The sequence below is a fragment of the Lactuca virosa genome, chromosome 5 (assembly GCF_052849685.1).
Source record: "Lactuca virosa cultivar CGN04683 chromosome 5, Lactuca_virosa_CGN04683_v6, whole genome shotgun sequence".
Classification (NCBI taxonomy): Eukaryota; Viridiplantae; Streptophyta; class Magnoliopsida; order Asterales; family Asteraceae; genus Lactuca; species Lactuca virosa.
In genome coordinates, this window is record NC_136430.1 from 456,527,990 (window position 1) to 456,537,637 (window position 9,648).

The 9,648-nt window shown below is 35.5% G+C and overlaps 1 non-coding gene across 1 annotated transcript; it reads right to left on the reverse strand.

Annotated features, from left to right (window-relative positions):
• Positions 1-2,489: 2,489 nt before the first annotated feature.
• On the reverse strand, positions 2,490-2,596 carry LOC145118274 (small nucleolar RNA R71). Its single transcript, XR_013713233.1, has one exon. It is a non-coding gene; the product is annotated as a small nucleolar RNA R71 (small nucleolar RNA).
• Positions 2,597-9,648: the final 7,052 nt, after the last annotated feature.

A 9,648-nucleotide genomic window follows, 5' to 3' on the forward strand; every position in this document is an offset into this window, starting at 1 on the left:
TTTATTTATTAGAAAAACAGAAGTAAGAATAGCTTCTCCCCAGTACTTAACAGGAAGAGCAGATTGATATTGCCATATTTATACATATTTTTAGGCAATATTTTAATACCATTTATTAATATTTTGGTTATTTGCAAAGATATATGATACTTATGAGATTAAATTGAATTTTGCAGCCAAAAAGAACAATCTTGAAGAATAATGACTATAATTGACAACAACTGGAACTTTGGATATTTGAAGAATTAAAAGAAGAAAAATATTTGCGAAAAGCCCAAATCACGACGTGGCCATGACTTACACGACGTGGAGTAAGTGTTCTAGAAGATAAGTGCACGGAAAGTCGGAGTCCTTGCCCGATAAGGATTCATCTCAAATCACGACGTGGAATCCCTATTCACGTTGTGGAGATCGAGCATTCCCAAAACTATATATATATATATATATATATATATATATATATATATATATATATATATATATATATATATATATTCATTTACTTTCACGATTTGAGGAGGCTTGGAAGATTTGGAAAGAGATTTCTGGAGAAGATTTGCTTTGGAAAACCGAGTTTAAACATACTTTGAAGGAGATCTAATTGAAGATCAAGAGATAGAAGAATATATTCAACATTCTAGTTTGGTAAACTTTGATAATGTCGATTTTAATTGGATTTGTGTTCATATTTTCAGCCATGAGTAGCTGAATCTAGTAGCTTCCGTTTAGCTAGATGAAGCTTTAACTCTATGGTTTAGTTATTTAATTTATGGATTTTAATTGTTGGTTATGAGCTTGTGTTTGATCATCTCTACCTAGTATGTTAATATTTGATGCTTTAATTGCTTGAATTTAGGTTCTGTGTAGCTTAGTGAACATTAAGTTGCACGAACTTGTTACCTAGTACTTTAGTGACCATTAAATTGCTAGAGCTAGGATCGACCCAATCTTAGATAAGTAATTAAAGTAACTGATTTAGCTGTTTTGGAGAACATAAATTGTGACCAAAATTGTGTTTATTTGGATTAATCTTTCATAGATTGTCTACATCATATATCTGATTATGTGTTTGCTAGTGTATGACCATACATAGTTTTACATGAATTAGTGAAGACATTAGTAAATTTGGACTTGAATTGCTAATAAAATAATAATTGATAACCAACATTAATAATCCATAATTAATAGTTAACCATAGATGATAAGTGGATTCAAACTAAACGGGAGTGTTTTTAGTAATTGATTGAATTTGTTAGTTAAGTGATCAAGTTTATCTGAACTTGTAAAATCAGATAAAAACCAATTAAACTTTTGCTTATTTTTAGATTAATTTATAGTAGTTAAATTAGTTAATTAAATTCGTTCCCGTGTGTTCGATACTCGACTGTTTGTGCTATATTATTTGCGAAAAGCTCCACTTCCTTAAGTCATAATAGTTAGTTAGATAGTTGGTAAAACTAATAGGTGTAGCAATATTACGCGCATCAAGTTTTTGGCGCCGTTGCCGGGGAACGGCTATTTAGTTTTATATTTGATTGCTTTAGGTTAATCGATCATTTTTGTGGGGTTAAACCTGCAAAAAGTTAATTTTTAACATTAGTGTTTTTTTTTTCTGAATTACTGTACTCACGACGTGAACCTTAAGTTCACGACGTGAATTAGGTTGTTTTACGTTTTATTTCGTTTTTAGCTTCTGTTTATTTTTTCTGCTTCAACACGACGTGGTAATCGTTCAGTAGGAATTTTTAAGTAATTTTTGTTCGTTTTTACGTTTATATTTTTGTTTTTCTTGCACTAGTACATGACCCGTGGATCCAACACACCTTTGATACCACCGCTTGAAGATCCAGAGTCAGCCCTTTGTGAAAAGATGGATAAGAACATAGGAGAAACCAACCCACCAAAGAAATCACCATTCAAAGATCTTAAATCAGTTTTTGGTAAGAAGAAAGGGAAGAATGTAGGTGAATCAAGCAATTCCCCAAATAACGAAATCAAGGTTGAATGCTTTGAGTAGAATCATAATACACAAGAATCCGAATATGAGTCTGAACCCGAATTAGATAAAGAAGAGAGCGAACCCAAAGATGAGCCAAAAAGACAAAATGGCGGACATTGCCGACATTTCGATGGAAACATACAAGAAGAGAATCTGAGAGGACACCGGTCCAGGTTTAGTGCAACACGCGATTCCCGCCACCGCCATATTCGAGCTTAAAGGACATATTCTTTCCGCACTTAAGGACGTTCCATTTTTCGGGAAAGACCATGAGGATGCTTACAAACACCTTGATGAAGTTAATGACATTGCCGATTACTTTAACATTCCAAATGTTCCACGCGATACGGTGTTATTAAGAATGCTTCCAATAACTTTTAAAGGAGCCGCTAAGGATTGGTTGAAGGAACTTCCACCAGGTGCCATTACTACATGGGCACAAATGCATGAACAATTCTTAGAGCAATTTTTCCCACCATCAAAAGTGTCTAAACTCAGGAAGGCAATAGCTAACTTTGAGCAACAACCGGGTGAATCACTTTATGAAGCATGGGAGCGTTACAAGGGATTACTTCAAAATTGCCCCCAAAATGATCTTAATGTGCAACAAGAAGTATCAATCTTTTGTGATGGGGTAAATGTGATGACAAGACAACTCCTTGATTCTCAAGGACCTTTGACGAAGAAAAACCCAGCTGAAATCAAGGAGCTAATATAAGAGTTTTCTAAGCATTCGTATAAGTATCACAACCCTCGACATGATGGAGCGAAGGGAATTGGGAGTGGCACTTTTGAAGACATTGCGGCTGTGTTAGTTATGTTAAATAATATGGACCGAAGAATGACAAAGATGAACCAATCCATACATGCCATTCGTGTGGGTTGTGAAAGATGCAATGGTCCAAATTTAACAAAAGATTGCCATTTTGATGATAGCGGGAATAAGAAAGCTCAAATATGTTACTCAAGTAGAGACAAATACGATGAAGATTGGAGGAAGCCAAAGAAAGAATGGTTGCCTTATGATGAATACAAAAAGAAAAAATAAGAAATGTTTAGGCAAACTGGTCGAGGCTTTTACCAAAAAGAGCAACCATAACCTGAAAAGAAGGTTGATTTAGAGTCCATGCTAGCCAGATTCATGGAGGCTTCGGAAAAACTTCATGATGAGACCGATGCAGTGATAAGAGACCAGTAAATTCTAATGAGAGATCAACAAGCTTTACTTAGAAATCATCAAGCATTGTTCCAAAACATTGAAGCTCAACTTGGTAAATTAACTACATTGGTTAATGAAAGATGATCTCTACAAATTCCCGATAAAAATCCACAACCGCATGTAATGGCCATCGACAATGAAGAAGATACTGTTGTTGAGTTCCTAGAAGCCCTTGAAGAAGAGCCAATTCACACCGAACCACAACAAAAGAAATCAAAAGTTGATGAGAAAGATTTTGCTGAATCCTCGACATCACGACGTGGAGATTCAATCTCCACGACGTGGACATAGACTGAAAAGAAAGATCAATCTTCCATTCAAGTGTAACATCCCATTTAAAATGTAATAATTAAATAATAAACCTGGAACCCCGAGAAGCAATTATTATTATTATTATATGTTGTTATAGTTCAAAATTAGATAATAATTAAAAGAGTGTTGGTTTCGGGGTGCCAAATGATATACTTTTGATTTCCGAGGGTTAAAAATGTGAGTTTCAGATTGGTTTCGTAAATAATTATGAAGGCAGGGACTATTTGGTAATTGTTGGGACTTAATATGAAGAGATGTTGGAAGCTAATGGCTAAATGGTAAATTTCAGACTCAAATTGTAAAGAGTTTTGAAGGCAGGGGTTAAAAAGGGAAATTAAGGATTTGTTTTGAAAGGAAAAGGAGAAGGAGGGGTGAGTTGTGTCAATATAGAAAGAAGTTTTATGTGTATCGGGTATTTAACGTAACTTCTAACCCTAACCCTTGAGGGTGAAACAGCCGACACCCCCACTCCCTCTTCATCCTACCAGCCGCCACCCTCTCCCTCCTCTATCGTCCGACTGCCACCATCCATCCCACCGGACTCGCTTGATGTTCCGACCAACCAAGACCGGCATCGACGTTTGCCATGGCCGGAGGTAACGAAGATCGACGGGTGAACCAGGAAGATAGTCGTTGTGGTCGTTTCCAGTGGAGGTGCGACCACCACAGTTGAAGACCACGACCGCCGAACGCGCCGCTGCTTCGCCATCATGACGTACGCTCCCCTGACGCCGCTAATCTCTTCATCGCCTCTCTCTGCAGATGTCGTTCTTCTCCCTTCGTTTTCACTCGAGCCCGCTGCTAGCCGCCGTCAACCTCCTTCAAGATCGATACAGTGCTGCGGTGGGTGTTTTTGCACGTGTGTGTGTGTGTGGTTCTGTGCATGTCGACGTGTGTATGCGATTTTAGGCTGGCCGGAAAACGATTGGAACCACCATGGCAGCCAACCATGGTGGATGTAGGCCAGATGTTACTCTTCTGCCACCATATACCACCACCGGCCACCACAAGGGTGGCTGTGTGTGTGTGTAATCTTATTGTTGTGTGTGTAGCTTAGTGTGTGTGTTTTTGAGATTTGCAATGTAAAACTGTAATAGAGTAGGTATAATGAAAAGAAAAGCTCAAACCACCACCGTAGGGTGGTGGTTGCCGCCTCCTGCCGCCACCGGCCGCCGTGTCGGGTGGCGGTGTGCTTTGATTGCGTTTGGACCTCGTTTGGAGGATGTTTGGACAATGTGGGACCAATGAAACCCTAATGGGCCCAAAGAAACCCTAGTGGGCCCAATGGAACCCTAATGGGCCAATAAGGCCCAATGTGACCTAAAAGCCCAACCAATGGACTAATGAACTAGTATTGGGTTGGAAAACCCTAATTAGGGTTTGGGAAACCCTAAGGGCATGAAACCCTAACTTGTGAAAATTAATCGGGACGCACACGGGGATTATTTAATAACCTGAAATATTAAATAATAATCATTGGCAAATTAACCTAAGTCAATATTAGACTTATTGGATTAAGTCCTTAATGGGTTAATTAAGAAACACTTAACCCTAATCATCATTTCATGTGAAAACCCTAACTTTGGGATTATGGGCTTGGACTTATCGGGACCCACATTTGGGCAATTGGGATGGAATTGTGTATTAAGCACAATCACACCATATGACTTATTTAGTAAAGTGAGGGACTTAATGGATTAAGTCCTTAATGGGTTAAGTGAGAAACACTTAACCCTAATTGTCATTTTATGTGAAACCCTAATTTCACTTGGACTTTGTGTTGGGCCTTTCTATCGGGCTTTGGCGATTGGACTATTAATGGGCTTTCCAAGAATAAGCAAATGGACTAAATAATCATATGAGGTTTAGGACAAGGCCCATGTGAGAGTCTTGGGCCCAATTTGGAAAATTGGGCCATAGATGGGCCATAACTGGGCCTGTATGATTATGTGATATTGGGCCATGGGAATACAAATAGTTTAGACTAGAATAATTGGATGGGCCTTAAGGAAAGACCATGTAGAGGTCTGGGCCCAATTTGGAAAGTTGGGCCATATGTTGGGCTTTGGCCCATTCTTTGATTATTGGGTATTTGGAGTGTGAATTGAACCTTGGGCTTGGAACCCAATTATTAATTGGGTATTGTTTGATGTTGACAGTTCGGGAATCTGTTAACCAGCAGCTGGAGTTTTATTTGCGGGACTTCAGCAGTGCCAGGTGAGTTTTCCTCACTATACTCAAGGGTCTAAGGCACCAAGGCCGGCCCTTTGAACTGTTATTGGTTATGTTATGCTAGTATGATCTGTTAGATCGGTATCCTAGAGGGTAGGATGATAATATGTGATATGTGGTATGACCTGTTAGTTCGGTATCCTAGAGGGTAGGATAATATTATGTGGTATGTGGTATGATCCGTTAGATCAGTTGTTGTCTATAGACTATTAGGTGATTATCTGTTATATGTGCACATGTTTGTTTGGCGGTTGAGGCTTATCTGCTTTGTGCGAAAGCCAATGGACCTGGGCATTCCAACCTGTTGGTTGTGGGCCGTGAGTATTCCATCCCGAGGATGATTGGACTCATAGTATGTGGGCATTCCAACCGGTTGGTTGTGGGCCGTGAGTATTCCATCCCGAGGATGATTGGACTCATAGTATGTGGGTATTCCAACCTGTTGGTTGTGGGCCTGGTGTATTCCATCCCGAGGATGATTGGACCCATAGTGTGTTGGCATTCCAACCGGATGGTTGAGGGCCTGGGGTATTCCAACCTGATGGTTGACTGGACCCATAGTATGTTGTTTATGATTATATGTATATTGTTGTGGGTATGGGTATTTTGGGGGAACTCACTAAGCTTTCGGGCTTAGAGTTTTAGTTTATTGTTTCAGGTACATCAGGGGATTGTGGCAAGGCAAAAGCGTGATCGTACAACTCCTCACTTTTTATGACTTTGTTTCTGGGATACTCTGATATGATACATTTTGAAAACAAGTTTTTTAATGGTTAATGGTTTTGGAAATGTTTTAAAAAGTTTTAAATTGGCTTGAATTTTATGGGTGTTACATCAAGCTTTTCACCCTCCGCTATCGTTTCCTTCTCGAGCAAGAGTTCATCCTATGGAACAAGAACATCTGAAGTTTATGAAGGAAGTAAAGGGTATTCCTATAAATACTCCTTTTATTGAGTCCTTGACACAAGTTCCTGAACATGCAAAGTTTCTTCGAAGCCAACTCAACACTCCCCAACAATTAGAAAATACTTCTAAGGTAGTCCTAAGTGAGCAGAGTTTGATGGTGATTATGGGAGAAATACCAAAGAAGATGGGAGATCCTGGATGCCTTACACTTCCTTGTGAATTTGGAGATAACATGAAGACTTACGCTTTAGCCGATTCTGGAGCAATCATAAATTTAATGCCTTACTCGTTCTATAAGAAGCTCTCTCTTCCAGATTTTGAAGGCTGCTAGAATGACTATTCACATGGATAATCGTTCAGTGACTCATCCTCGAGGCATAGTTGAGGACATCTTGGTAAAAATTGGAAAATTTGTTTTCCCAATTGATTTTGTCGTTTTAGATATGAAAGAAGATAAAAATGTCCCAATAATCCTTGGACGTCCTGTATACTCAGGGAAACAGAGTAAAGAAGAAACGACGTTATGAAATAAGTAACATCATCATGCAGTAGTAAGTATGGTATATATTTGCGCAAAAAGTTGGATTATGTTGATGTTGTTCGAGTGGAGATTAGCAAAGTTCAAATAACTGAATCAAATATAAAGTAAAATTATAATACCAACCTCCTCAAATACATAACGTAATCAAGATAGGCGATAATTACGACGTGAAACACAATGTGGTTGTTGTTCATTATGAATATTTCTAATGTTTTCAGTCCGTTTGAATTTACAACTTTAGCATGTTAAAGATAAAATGCAACATATATGAACATATTTTTGATGAAAATATGTATCAATATTGTCACCTATAGTTAATATTAGTCTTCAACTTTCCCCTTGAAATGATCTCCATTTGTAGGATTTGTATTTTATCTAAAATAAACTATGATATTCCCTTTTTTGGTGTTCTTTTATAATGATAAATAGTTTCATGAGTTCTTGTGATATTTAAGTTACCTCACAATTTTCATATCCACAAGTTTTAAAATAAAAATAGTTCATATATTATGTCATTAGATAGAAACGTATTTAATTAACATGACCAATAACATTTACAAGCGCTACCATTTTCAAGAAGTAGTGTTTCATAAAAACACTCTGCCGCAATACTTGGGCCATGTCTATACCTACAAGCATCCCAACAGTCCTCCGATACATCTTCCCCATCACACCATTTCAGCTTAAAAGCTAGCAACTCAGTACACACATGATCACTTATCGTTGGTGTCATCATTTCAACTATAAAAAAATGAGTATCATTTCTTTAGGTCAAATTTCATATCATCAAACCAATTTCTTATACAGAATAATATAAACTTTAATTTTGTTTGATTTAAGCAAAAACCATTTTAATAATTATACACCCACGTCTAATGAATGGGTATTACAAACATAAAAGAATACCTAATAAAACGAGGATAACGATAAGCACCACATTAAAAACCACCATGAATTGTGCCATATTCTCGTGGAATAAAAACCAAACAAATCAACTGAGCTAATTAATTCAAATGAATAATCAAAATGTCTCAACGTATAAATAACACAAATTTGAGTTTTAAAGATATTAACATAACAATATCTAGAAATTTGTCATAAAAACGTTTCTACGTTTCATTCATAAAAGTATCCATAATTAACCTAATCAAATCAAATTTAAAATTATTATTTAATGCAATCAAATCAATTTTAGAACATTCAGTGTATGCAATCATATCATTTAATATTTTGTTGAATTCAACAAAAGTATTTGTTGTGAATCTTAAAAGGGCATATCTTCAATCTAGATTGTTAAAACTTTAAGAATTTGAGTTATATTTTATTTAAAGAACTTAATTAAAAAAGAAACAAGTCAACTCATATAAGATTCTTTTTCTATTGAAATGATATCCTATATCACTTTATTTAAGAAAAAGTTATCCTAACTTTTATATATATATATATATATATATATATATATATATATATATATATATATGATAAGTAGGAACTTAAAATATGGTAGGAACCGTAAGAACAATTTTTGGCCATAAAATTGAAAAAATAAATGTCAAGGATTTGATTTTATTTATCGTCAAAATCTCCCTAGATGATATAACATTTTTGTAAATAATTGCGAGGTTTAGATAATTTCCGGGGAATGTTAATTGTTTGGAGGGTACAAGTGATAAAAGCAAAAAGATTAAAAGAAAAAAGAAAAAACAAGCAAATGAAAATTCGGCCATGTGGCCTCTCCAGAACTGACACGTGCCTCCACCCCCAACATGACAAGTGTCCAGTCCTTACTGGCTGATTAGTTTTTTTTTCACCTGCTTAGTTTTTCAGCCATAACTTTTTCTTTTCTTTGAAAAAAAAACTCTGAAGAAACCAAAATTCTTAAAATTTAATTCTTTACAAAATGAGCACAATCATGAAAACTTGGAAAAAAATATTGTTTTTTGATTTTTTATATTAATAAAAAAACCCAAAAAAAAAGTTCTCCAAAAATTATAAAAATTTAAGGAATACTTCTACTCACTATTCTAATGACTTTGTAAAAAATAACTTTTAAAAAATATGGTGTTTTCGATACCAAACTTGATTTTAAATGATTAAAAGTTTAAAAAAAAATGTTGAACATGATATGATGCAAATAGAGATGATTCAAAATATTTAAGATTCAAAAATATTATGATTCATTATGTTTATGATCCTTAACTTGTAATGATCTAAAAATATTTTGATTCAAATATTTAATGATCCTTAATTATTATATTTTTTATTATTCAAAATTAAATGATTCAAAAAATATAATGATCCAAATGTTGTACTCAACAAAAACATTATTTAATTTAATATATTATGATCCAAATTAAAATTATCCAAATTAATATGATCCAAAAGTGCATGATGCATAATATCGTTATGATTCAAAATATTAGGATTCAAAATTTTATG